At 36.6% G+C, this 14,128-nt stretch overlaps 1 long non-coding RNA gene across 1 annotated transcript in view; it reads left to right on the forward strand.

Moving 5' to 3' along the window:
• The window catches only part of LOC122799291, a 137,656-nt gene extending 124,005 nt beyond the window's left edge, over positions 1 to 13,651 (forward strand). Inside the window, exon 2 of the long non-coding RNA XR_006364449.1 lies at positions 11,604 to 13,651. This is a non-coding gene — a long non-coding RNA (uncharacterized LOC122799291). The remainder of the gene's footprint in view (positions 1 to 11,603) is intronic.
• Positions 13,652 to 14,128: the final 477 nt, after the last annotated feature.

Here is a 14,128-nt window from a genome sequence, read left to right on the forward strand (position 1 = left end):
CTTACATAACAACTTATGTGATTATACCATCTACTGTTAAATATATATTCAGTCTCCCAGTCAAGAAGAACTAAATTGGAAAAAATGGGAGCGCAATCTGCCCTCATTGCCATCCCCTTAAATTGTCTATAGTGTTCTCCTTCAAAAAAGATATAATTGTATGTTAAAACTATATCCATAAATTCCAAAATCAACAACACCTTCTTCCATGACAGTCCAGCAAATTTTTGAATACTGTTAGTAAACCGCCTCATTCCATCTTCCTTGGGAATACAAGAGAATAAGTCAACTACATCAGTTGTAACAAATATTGTATCCTTTTTACACAAGTCAGGGGTAAGTCGACCTAAAAAGTCCCATGAGTCAATAACTATATGTGGTACTTTTTTGTATATAGGTTTCAACCAAGTGTCTATGACTGTACCAAATGGAAAGGATTTGGATTTATTCCCAGATATTGTAGGACGAAAGGGAGGGTCAATTATGTCTTTATGCACTTTAGGGATCCCCACTATAGTACCTAAAACAGGAAATCTCACTTTTAAAAAGTTGTACAACTCCGTGTCTATCCTGGTAATAAAACAGACGAGTGTGTGGATGAGGTATATGACAACAGGGGGAGAAGAGGTTGGAAAAACAATAATAGGAATTTTTTAGGAAAAAAAACAAGGGTGGCAAGGAGTAGAAAAACAGGGACCACCGACATACAAAAATTGGAGCAATCCCACTGGTCAGGAGAATTGGCAACACAAGGGCAGAAAGAATTGGACAAGACGGTGACCATAATTAAACACAATGATATACATTATAGTCTAGGTGACTTTAGTATATTTAATTATACACAGTTAGAATTGGAGAAGGAACATTTCTCCTTGTTTTCTAAAGGAATGAAGTATGTTCCCAATACTAATTTCAATGTAACTGACTGTGTAGTGGAATTTAAGCTGTATATGCGGAAATTTAATATTGCCATCCATTTTTGTGGAAAATAGGGACGAAGTAATAGAAAAACCTTTCAGAAAGAGAAGCACTTAACACTCCCCCTATGAATGCTACCTTCGCAACTTTTGAGAAAGTAGTAACGGATGGGATGTATGCATATTGGAGCAAGTGTAAAGATAAAATGATGAGATACAATTTAAACAAAAGTGAGTTCCTAGTTTTAAAAGAAATTCAGAGGAAAAAAATCAAATCCGGGTTATGAAACCTGATAAAGGGGGTGGTGTAGTGTTATACGATACGTTTGAATATGTTAATAAAATAAATACTATATTACTTAATTCAGGGAATTATGAGGTGTCATCCCTAAATGAAGTAAATGTAGGACACCATAAGATAGATTTATATTTGGAAGAATTCTTATTGGATGGTAGGATAGACACGGAGTTGTACAACTTTTTAAAAGTGAGACTTCCTGTTTTAGGTATGATAGTGGGGATCCCTAAAGTGCATAAAGACATAATTGACCCTCCTTTTCATCCTATAATATCTGGGAATAAATCCAAATCCTTTCCATTTGGTACAGTCATAGACACTTGGTTGAAACCTATATACAAAAAAGTACCACGTATAGTTATTGACTCATGGGACTTTTTAGGTCGACTTACCCCTGACTTGTGTAAAAAGGATACAATATCTGTTACAATTGATGTAGTTGACTTATTCTCTTGTATTCCCAAGGAAGATGGAATGAGGCAGTTTACTAATAGTATTCAAAAATTTGCTGGACTGTCATGGGAGAAGGTGTTGTTGATTTTGGAATTTATGGATATAGTTTTAACATACAATTATATCTTTTTTGAAGGAGAACACTATAGACAATTTATGGGGGTGGCAATGGGGGCAGCTTGCGCTCCCATTTTTGCCAATTTAGTTCTTCTTGACTGGGAGACTGAACATATATTTAACAGTAGATGGTATAATTACATAAGTTGTTATGTAAGATTTTTGGACGATATGTTTATTCTGTGGAAAGGAACCATTAATGAATTGGAATTGTTTTTTGAGTATCTTAATTCTTCTAGTGAGTATTTGAAATTCACATATAATTTTGATAAGAAAGGTATCTCTTATTTAGATACCTATATTTCCATAGTAAATGGTCGATTTATGTCCAAAATATTTAGGAAAAATACTTTTAGTAATTCATATTTAGAATATTCTAGCTGTCACCCATATAGTCAGAAACATAGTATAATTAAAGGTCAGTACATTAGAGCAGCTAGAATGACTTCTGAATATAATGACATGGTAGAGGAACTTGATAACATAGGTTATATGTTCAGTAAAAGAGCATATCCCATTGAATTGATTGACAACATTAAAAATATGTTAAAGAAGAATGGGGCAAAAAGTACAAACCCTTATTAGGTACTGGGCTCAGCAGAATTCCAGACAACAGCAATATTTTAGACAAACGTAAGGTTAATAAATTCCAAAGAGCTTGTATATTTCAATATGGTTCTTATGTTAAAGAAATACAAAAAATAGTAGAAGAAAGTTGGAATATATTGAAAACTGACAATAATACATATAAGATCTTAGGTGAACATCCGGTGTTCATCCACAAAACAGGACAAAATTTGAAGAGCAAATTTGAAAGTAAGCCCTTTACTAGCAATAGTAAAGGAAAGGATGGGGGCACGCGTAAGTGTGGACAGTGCAACCAATGTTGTGCTGTAATGGAAGATACTTCTCTTACATTGGAAGATAACAACCAGACTGTGGTAAGATTTAAGAATGGTAATTGCCGTACCCAACACGTGATATATTTAGCCAAGTGTACAAAACGTCCGTGTTATTATGTGGGCAAAACTGACAGGTGCTTAAGGAATAGAATATATGATCATTTCTATTGTGTAAGGAAAAAAGATATAAAAAAAATGCATTATACAGATACCTTGTCAAAAGTCCAAGTTGTGACACATTTAAATTTGCAATTTTAGAGCAAATAATGGCTAATCCTAGGGGCGGCAATATTAGCAAGAAATTAGGGGAAAGAGAAACTAGGTGGCAGATCTTGTTAAATGCATCTGTATACCCAGGTATAAATGATAATATTTCTATTACGCCTGTATTGGAAGTAAAAACTGAATAGTATACAACACAAGTAATGGAAGTTATGATTGAATGGTGGTTTTACAAGTTTTATAAAGTGTTATAACATTTTACAAAAGTTTATGATAGGGTTTATGTATTATTATTTCATGTTTTTAACACATTGCACATTATTATTTGTGATAAGAAGTGGGAATGAACGAGTAGTATGTATGAGTGATTTTATTAAGCACTGAGCACTTTAAATGAATGAGTATATTTAATTGACAGATTAATTAAATGTTTTGATAGGTTGGATTTATGTATACAACCCAGCATGAAATTAATGAATGTGTTCTGATGAAGTCTATTTGTAGTAGATGAAAGCGCTTAATGTGGTTTGAAGTGGTTCGTTTGTTAAATAAAGAAGTGTTCGTTCTATATGTAACATTGGTGCTTCTTGTGAATCCTGACACCCAGTACAGCGAACGGAGTTTTCACTTTATTTTTTATTGTGTCGACATTCGCTGACTGTCATTACATTTAATAATTTTGAACAAGTTAAACTGCAGGAATCATGTAGTGCAGTATTACAAAATACTTATATCCATCCATCCACAACCCCTTTTCCCCATTTTTACACATGGGGTTGGGGTGTCACTTCACCAGTGACAATCATTTAGAGCCAAGGTTTATATTGCCAGATGGCTAGCCCTGCCGCATACCCTCTTTATTAGCTCATGGTTGGGAGGCCTCAGTAATGTTTCAGATTCAGGTGCATTATAAATCAGTTGGACACAGCTTAAAGAGCCTGGCTTAGCCTATGAAAATAGGTACCCACTCATAAAATGGTAATGGCATTTATCCTCAGTCCCCCCTGTTAATGTGAGTATGTGCATCCTGAATTTCCTGGAAATTTGGGAAAAATTCTAAGCCAGATCTTTTTCAAAGTATCATTATGTTGCATGTGATGTCTCTGTGTACTGTAATAGTGCTTTACTGAATAATGTTACGTTCATCAGATCCTGGGTTGTTCTATTTTTTTTCCCTTTCACAGCCCACTGACATCAACCAAGTCTCTGGTACTCCCCTCCAATATTTCTTTCTGACATTCCTAACATTTGTCAGCCTTACACCTTATGGACTGCATCCCTTTGAGTGAGGAAATCCTTTGTGCAAGTGTCTAGAAAGCAGGTGAAATGAAAATTAGGCTGAGCTAGAATAGCATCATCCTGACAACAGTAAATGACTTTTTGTTATGATCTACCCATTGTCCCAACCATCACAAAATGTGCAGTTACATTAGACCACAGCTCACACTTCAGCACTAACATTCCAGGTCTTCATTGAGGACTTGTAGTCCAAACCGACAAATCCTTCTCCTCCTTCCAGGATAGACAATCCAGCAAAATTTCTGCTCAGTCCCTCTCCCTCAGCCAACATCTAAAGGATTACATCTGCTAATCAAACCCAGGTCACCTAGGTTGCATTCAGAACTATTTTTATATGCATCTCAAGACTCCCCCTTTTTTTTCTTTAAGTTGTAGAAAAATGGCCATACTTAATAGACTTACCAGTTTCATATTAGCAGTCTTCTTTCAAAACATTCAGGAACGTATATATGATCATGTCTTTATTGGCAAATGTTATAACAGTGAGTATAAGCTGTTGATATCACTTGATTTCAAAACATCTTGTTAGTAATTATGCATAGTCAAGCCTCTGGAAATATTGGACAGTTAATACATAACAGAGTAGATGCATAACTTGTGAAAAGATCATTTTGCTTAAAGTTATTTCTGAATACTTTCAGTCTATACAAAATACAATGTGATATAGAGTCAAAAAAGAGGAATTTCGTTTTTGTTACAATCTATTTTTCTTTTTTCTCCCTGAATTAATGCAATTTTGGTGTTAGTATATTTAAAGTAAGGGATTGCAGCGGATCTAACCAACAGAAAAAAATATATATTTTCTTTTAGCTGTTTAAATTGAGTTGTAATGTTTGCCATTTGTAGTAGTGTTGTGCTTATTATAGTCATGTCATCTTTGTGGAGATTACATTTTAAATCTTATGATTAAATGAGCGGTCACTGTATACACTACAACATTTAAAGAATTTTCAACAATCATTTTGTGTCAGTTTATTATGTCATTACAGCAGAAATGTAAGTGTATTCAACCTGCTCTGAGTAGAGTTATTTTGTTGACTTCCTATAACTGTTTTGTGACATAAGTGCTTTATGGCTTATACAACAGTAAGCAGGATTTCGTGAATTAAGCTCAGTACAGGCTTAAATGTGCATGCATGCTACTGCTATCCGGGTCATACTGCTCAGACCCCGCTTTTGCTTGTTACTTTTACTGCTCACTCCTTTACTTTTCTGATCTTTTTTTTATGAAATAAATAGTCTTTAGTGTAACTAGTGGCTGAATTCACAGCTTTTTTATATAGTCTGCATTTTGTAGTTTTTGTATCTGCCTATTTTGGATCAGGCGGTGGCTGAAAAGGATCTGTAGACCAGTTCAGCTACTGTGTTATCAAAAATCAACAAGTCACATAGAAGCTATTATGTTGTGTTGTACATAATACAGAGAGGTTGTATAAAAATAGTTAATTATATGCATTAGAGCAAGGCTAAGGACTGCGTCTTATAAAATTCCTAAATGCATGTTTGTGGGGCTGATACAAATTTAATAAATTATAATTTATTAAATATTTGTGAAATATCTTACCTACAAGTTTAAAAAAGCAAATGGATAAGGACTAACTCTTATTTCTAAGGCCCCATGCACCAAACCTGTAATACCTTCTGACAAGGATGTGAACTAGCATCTCTCTCAACATCTTTCCTGAAAAATTCTAGACAAAGCTAAAAATAATAGGGGACGAAAGCTGAAAATCAGAGACAATTTTTAAATGTTATCCCAATTCACTTAAAAAGTTAACAGAGTAATATGTTTTGCGTCAGTATGATTTTCTGAAGAATAAGACACATGAAACTCTGTCATTACTGACTATTTGTAATCCTCAGTGTTTTACCAGTGGGAAAAAAATCAAACATTTAATGAGGATCAGGGAAAAAAGTTTTGCACATTTAATGACTGTATTCATTGTTGCGCTGTGATGTCAATTGAAAACTATAAAGATACATGGTTATTAAATAATCACAGGCTGATTTAGTTGCCTCATTTTCATTGCAATTTGCTTAGCTAAAATATTAGCTAACATTCACTAATACCTAAAAAAAATAAGAAAAGAGAAAAAAAAAAAACATTCATTAACTTGAAAATGTAGGTTAGTGTTTTATTCTGCACCTGAGTTACAATAATCACTTACAGCTACTTTTTATACTATGGGCCTTGCATGCACCAGCTTGGGGAAAATATTTGACTCCAAAGACTAGAATTATTTCCATGTGTCTTTTTTTAAGTCATTAATTATGGCTTTGTGTTAAGAACACTGGGATTAAATTCACAGCAAACCCACATCTCAAGTTATGTAGTTTGTTTTCAGACTTTCAAGATTTTTTGGTTCACAGACATATACACACACACACACACACACACACACACACACACACACACACACACACACACACACACACACACACACACACACTGTGTTTGCCTCTGAGGAGTAGTTGTTATATTAGTCATCCAATGTGCTCACTTTCTTTCTACACTAGCATTTTTCAAGTATCTATTTTAGACAATTTAAAAGAACTGATGCACTTTCCCTCTGTAACTTAAGATGTTCTTTGTGTTTCACTGTTGCAGTCATTACATTTGGGTAATCTGCCTGCCAGTTGCCCTCAGTCGGCCTGATTAACAAAGTCTTGGGTCCTGCTTCGGTTGCTGTCCCTTCTTCCTTGATGTCAGGTCATCAGGGGTATAAAACATGCAGCCAATGCTATTACATCAGTCTTTCTTGCTGTGTGGTGCCCGAAGCAGAAGCAGTTCGCAAGTGCTGGTCGGCCGACTCCTGAAATTTTCATTTTCGAGTTTCAGACCCGAAGTCTTCAACTAAAAGCTAAGTACCCCGTTGAGGAAACTTTTTCTTGCTCCTTACCGATATCAGTAAAAGTTAATAATTGCATTACTTGTGGAAAGCAAATACCTCATAAAGATTTTTATTCGTACTGTATTCCTTGCCTAGGCCCTGACCACGACGTACCTTGCTGTCAGTTTTGTGCATTATTTAATCAGCGCACTATCCATCGTCTGTATATTTTTACCTCTAAATATTCCGGTTCTCGGTTTAATTATCCAGAAATGTCATCGGTTAGCCATCCGACTACCGGGATTCCGAAAAACGCAAAGATAAATACAGAGACAGGCTGCCAAGGTCCAAAACTGCTGATGACGCTTCTCCTAAGCCAGTCACCAGTTTTCTGGTACTCAGTGAGGCACTTCCACAGCTGCTGATACCCGCAACTTCTGATTTGCAGGCCTCTACTGAGACCCATTCGGAGTCCGGTATGCCGCGAGATACTTCAGCTATGGAACCTGTGGATTTCTCTACCTTGGATGGGTCCGGAGCCGCTGTGCAGGCACCGGCTTCTGAGGGTGTATTCAGGCCTACGGATTTGCATATTAAATCAATGCCTCCTTCATTACTAAGGCCTAAATTTCGATCCATGTCTAAGAAACTGATGCCCAGGCCACATGCTCAGGCCTCTATGCCTAAAAAACAAATGATAAAAATGGCTGAAGATCTAATAACTCTAATCAGGGGTAGCTAACTCCCCCCCCCTAAGAGGCCTAGGGCTGAGCTTGATTATGAGTCTTCTGATCAGGATTCTATTTTGTCTGACTCTTCTGATGACCTGGATTTGTCCATACCTACTTATGAGGATTCTGATACAGAGGACTCCATTCCATCTGCTTCCCCTCTTGAGGATTTTTCTTTTGGGGAAACCTTACATATACTCTAAGGGAGCGTTTTCACTGGGAAAGCCAGAATTTTTCTGATTCAAAAAAGAGGCTTAGGAATTTCCCTCTCCTACCTCAGCATAGCCTTTAGCTATTCCTCCTGAACTAGACATTGTTGATGATGCTTTCTCGGAATCCAGTTTGGCCCCTGATTCCCTGCCTCCTGCTCCCAGTAAACCTGACAGATACTACAGGGTCCCTGAGTCCCACAAGTTCCTTTTCAAAAATCCTATTGCAGATCCAGAGACTATTTCACAGGGGCCCAAGGATATTAAGGCTTCTACTGCTAAAAATCCTACCCCTTCTGATAGAGACTCCAAGGCGCTGGGTAGATGGGGTAAAAAGGTTTATACTTCAGCAACCTTGGCAATTGGAGCTTTAAACTGCCAATTTCATATGTTAAAATATCAGCAACATGTTATTGGTCTGCTTAAACAGAAAATTATGTTGATTCCTGACTGTGTGGAAAATAAAGACTTACAGGATTTAATGCATTCTGCTGAACAAGTTGGAAAACATACTTTGCAATGTGGTTTTGATTCTTTAGAGGCCTCTTGCAGGGCTGCTGTTACTGGGTCTGTGCTTAAAAGGCATGCTTGGCTTAAGGAGCAATCTTTTCCTGATCATGTTAAAGCTAAATAAGCTAAATTGTTGGATGCTCTTTTAAATCAGGAATGTATGTTTGGCAACAAGGCTGAAGAAGTTTTTAAAAAGATGGAAGATAAAGCTAAATCTATGCAAACTGTTAAAGAATTTTTACAAGTTCAGCCTCCTAGATTTAGTAGGCACTGGCCCTCTAATAATTGGTCCTTTCCAGCCCCTTCCAGGTCTTCTCAAGCCAAATCCAGACACAGCAAAAACCCCAGGTTTCAGTCCCAGGGAACTCACAGAACTAAGCAGTGGGGGGCCTCCACTTCCAAGTCTGGGAATAGCAAGACACCCCCCTATGGTAAACTGTCTCAATGACTTACTTTTAAAATTTCCAAGCACTTATCTTCTGACTGCCCCTTTGGGGGGAAAGATTGCTCTTCATGCAAAGAACTGGGGACTCATTACCCAGGACAAATGGGTTTTAAATATAAAGTCCCAGGGATACAGATTTCACTTCTACACGTTGCCAATGCCAAGTGGGTGGCCAGACCTACCCCCAAATCAGTGGGCAGAGGTTCAAAAACAAGTACTTTCTCTCTTAAGCATGGGGGCTTTTCAACTGGTGCCAGAAGAGGAAAAGGGACAAGGTTTCTACTCCAGACGTTTCCTGGTATCCAGAAAAGACAAATCATGGCATCCAATCCTGGACCTGTCTACTCTAACACCTTTTTGGAGATTCCAAAATTCAAGATGCTGACTCTTCACCAATTACTTCCTATGCTAGGCAAAGATGCCTAGTTGGCAGCACTAGATTTAAAAGAAGCATACCTGCACATCCCAATCAGGGAATCTTGCAGAAGATACCTACACTTCAAAGCAGGCTACAAGCACTATCCATTCTCTGCACTGCCCTTTGGCTTATCTACTGTGCCCAGAGTATTCACAAAGTGCCTAGCTCCAGTTATTGCATTTTGCAGGCAAAGAAGTATTCAAATATACCCATACCTAGACAATTGTCTAATTCAAGCAGAAAGCCAGGACATACTTTTGAATCATCTGGCATTTGTGAAAAGGGTTCTAACTTGTCTGGGGTACACCATAAAGGAAAAGAAATCACAACTGGTACCCTGCCAACAAATTACATTCCAGGGAGCAAGCTTGAAAACAACTTCCCAGATGGCTTACCTCACGCCAAAAAAGCTAATTCATTTGACAACCTACTTCAAATAAGTGGCCACAAAAACCCTCCTATCTTCAAGACAAATACTGCAAGCCTTGGGGTTCATGGCCTCCTACATTCTTCTAATTCCATATGCAAGACTGCATATGAGGAAACTACAGTGGTATCTAAAAAGCCTATGGAGTCAACATTCTCACAGCCTAGAAACAATGATTCCTGTCATACCTTGCCTATGCCTAGAGTTCCTTTGGTGGGCAGAGGCCAATTTTCTCTAAATCCAGAGCTGGCTTTGCCACTGCAGTCTTGCAGGGCCTTATAACTGGCCCTAATGCTATCTAAGCTCTTCCTCCCAACCATAGCTTTGGGAATCTACCCAAATGTAATGACTGCAACAGTGAAACACGAAGAACATAGTACAGTTGTGTACACTTACCATAAATGTAGATGTTTGAGTGTATTCACTGTTGCAGTCCTGGTTACCCTCCCTCCTGCCCCCAACTTCTTTTGGCTATACCTCTACTTTCCTTTACTATGCTTAAAAGCCTTTTTGGTGTATTTTCTTTTTTGTTGGAGGTATACATTTGCGTTTTTATGTTTAATTGCTCCTCATTAGTGGGGCACCTGACATCTTGGGCAAGAAAAACTGATATAATGGCATCGGCTGCATGTTTTATACCCCTGACGACCTGACGTCATGGAAGAAGGGACAGCAACCAATGCAGGACCCAAGACTTTGTTAATCAGGCCGACTGAGGGCTACCTGCAAGCAGATAACCCAAATGTAATGACTGCAACAGTGAATACACTCGAACATCTACATGTATGGTAAGTGTACACAACTGTACTTTCTGATGAAGGGCTTCTGCTAGCCCAAAAGCTCAAGTAATTTTAACATCTATATCAGTCCAATAAAGGTATTATATAACATTTGTGCGCCAGTGTCTTTGTATTTTTTTCTGTTTGCAGGCCAACACTGTATTTCTTAATCTTTTCTGCTATAGTTATGAAATCATTCATTCCTTGCTTGTTTAATTTTCAAGTAAACATCCTCTATATCCAAAGAAGTCATAATCCCTCTGTTTTCATTCTGTCATAAAGCTCATCTTAGAATACAAAGCCCCCTTCAGCATGATTCTCTCCAAACTCATCACTGACCTTGACCTTCAAAGATCAAAAGATTTTTAACCAAGAAGCTCCCTGGATTAGGGACTTTATGTAAGCCAGCCAGATTGAAAGCCTACTGTACTCCACATCATACAGCCTTCTACGAGATGAACTATCCTTGGCCTTTTACTCCAGGAATGACCCTGTCCTATTAGATCTCCTTCACATCCAGGAACTGGTAGCACCATTAATATGCACACTAAGAGTTGTGGTCCTCGTTGTCAAATAGGACCAGCTGGCATGATAGATATCTAACTCACTGCATTCTTTATCTGTGAAATAAACTTCCCTTCCATATCAAACAATGTAACAACTTAGCTACCTTTAAATCTAGTTTTGATAGTTGGATGGGTAATCATTGACTCACACTTGGGAAATGTAGGAAGGTGATCACTGAACAGGGCAGTTAATTCACGGGTAAATGTATTACATTACAAACAGATTTGCAAGTCTTTTGGATTGCTTTTCTTAGGCTACTTAATAGTTATTTTGACCACATACCTAGTAAATATCTATCTTAGATACATTTGTTTTACCTTGGCAAATATGACACAAAACAATGCCTTATCAGACATGCAGGTATTTCTTTTGTTGGTGTTCATTTGGCATTGCGAACTGAATTGAATGTCTTGTAAAATAAGTAGTTCCCTTTATGAGAAGTATTTTAATGTTCTGTAACCAACATCTATTTTTCCAGATAAATGCTAGTCCTTGGAGACAGTGAAGTAAGTTCCTCTACAGTAAAGGGCTGCAAAAGAAACTGAGGGAGCCTCAACACTTTCAAAGAATGCAAGAACCAGAACTGCAAATAGTGATTGAGGAAGGCACACAGGACTATGAAAGAAAGGCAGAGATGCAACATGATAAATGGGAGAACATACTTTAAATGCATGCTTTGTGGAAATGTAGTTATTTGTTTTTTACCATCACTGATATTTAAACATACATCTTCAAAAGTTTTGCTGCAAACATGCTTTGGAAACCATTGTTTTAATTTCATCTTGCAAAACTGGTGCTTTATGACACACTGTACAAACTCATTCCATCAGACAGAAATTACATGCAACCAGCCACGATTACAAAAAATGTGCACTGAGGCCATTGCAGTAAATGCATAGGCTATTTGTATATATCTATTTACTATATTTATATGTAGAAACATTACTTGATTAAAGGTTGCTAATCCAGATATTTGTGTCTTATGCTTTCTGCATTCTGCGTGGATTAGCAGCTGGGGTACTGGAACAGGTATCTTCAATATTTTAGACTGTTAAATGGATTATATTGCTAATCCAGGTGTACTTTCTGTATCCCAGAGTGCCTTTGATGCACAGTGCTTTGATAATCTTTCTGCAAAGAACATTAAATGATAAAAATCGTGTTACTCTTTATTCTTACTTGATATTACTGTAGTTGAAATTGTGGTCATACAGATACTGAAAATAATGCAGGCATTTACTAATGAGAGTGGGAAAATGGCAATAGTTTCAAATTCTGTTTTTGACTTTTTGGCAGTGACATTGTGTTATCACACCTTACTTTAATATATAGGTAAGAAATACAGGTCTGCATGGATTTTACAACAGTATCATATGCAGGTAGTCATTATTTAACAAAGCAGTTTATTTAAGAATAAATAATCTGCATTCTGGTGCTAACCATGAAAAATAGGAGATATAGTATAGAAACATGAGTAGACACTCTAGTGTTTTGTCGATCAAACATTATTGGAAGCTATCGCTTCTGCAAACACTGATTGCAAATATTTTGCTGCCACTGCATCTGTTTCTACAGTGTACTTATGTTTGGCTGCATGGTCATTAAAACACAGTCCACTGATGGCAGTCATTGATACAGTCATGCCACTGTGATATCACTGCAGTACTAGGTGCTATTTAAGGGACAGTGTCAGTTCTTCCTCACATGAACACTACTGTTAAATAAGAAACAGGGCTTAACTAACATTAAGAAAAAATATTCAGACTATTTTCTAGAAACAATACTGAAAAAGATCAGCATACTTTACAACTGTGTAAGCTACTTTACATGCTTTTATAAAATATAAGCATATTGATTTTCTACTGGATGCAGTACAATCATTTTTGATTGCTGTTGACTTTCTGAATGTACACGTAGTAAATATACGCTAACATTGTGTTTTCTAGTTTCTCTGAAAATAACTGGAAGCAACTTATCTTAAAAAGATATGCATGCAGACTTATTTTCAGTGAAGAAATAGTTTTTCCACATTTTATGTATCAAATGATAAAACCAATGTATTTGTTTTAAATAATGAAGCTATACAACTTCTGCTGGAGAATAAATAAATTTCCTTGGCTGAAACATAGTAAGTTTGCTTAATTTAAAATGTGCTGTTTCAATAACTAAAAGTACATTTTTGCAGGGGGTGAAATTTCTATATTATATGGTCTGTGTACCTCCAGTTTTCCTTACAATTTGTTGCAGTAATTATTTTGTGGTAACCAATTTACAGAAATTTGTTAATGTCATATTTGCTGAGCTGGTATTGTAAACTGAAAAATGTGCGCTGATTTTAACTGTATATTACTTAAATGTACCATTTTTTAAACAAGCTGTGGGATTTCTAAGTGTGTGGAGTTTTTTTTTCTGTATTATTAAAATTTTTTCTATTTCAAATGTGATCTGGATATACAATATAGTACTGTTATAAAACTGAGGAAACATTTTAGTGATCTATACTTAAAATAAACTTTTTAAGGAATTTTTGATGGTGACTGTCGTTTTATTACTGATACAGATTAAAGAGTTAAAATATAGCACATATACAGCATAATGTGGTCTTGATTTATGTATGGCTACTGTTTTATTCTTAACAAAAGGATGTTGCCTGTTTGTTACTTAGAAATGCCATATGAGACAGCAGTGCAACCTGAAATGTGTCGCAATTTACATGAACTATTTATGCATTTACATAACAGGTGGCTACCTCATATAAAAAGGAAGCGTTTCAAAAGAAGAATGTGTAAAGCTGTCCCATAAACATCAAAACATGTAGAGCATAATATCGCATGTATGACCATTCGGTCTCAGAATGTTACCAATGTAATAAAGCCAAGAAATATCTCTAAACGCATAGGCTGACAAATGTCTATGTCCTTCCGCTTAATTTTATGAAAGTAAATTAACTTTTCATCACTGCATGCACAATATCCACATCATTACTGCAGGGCTTTTATGTGG

Source organism: Protopterus annectens, chromosome 4.part0 (assembly GCF_019279795.1).
Source record: "Protopterus annectens isolate FY-2018-M chromosome 4.part0, PAN1.0, whole genome shotgun sequence".
Taxonomy (NCBI): domain Eukaryota; kingdom Metazoa; phylum Chordata; order Ceratodontiformes; family Protopteridae; genus Protopterus; species Protopterus annectens.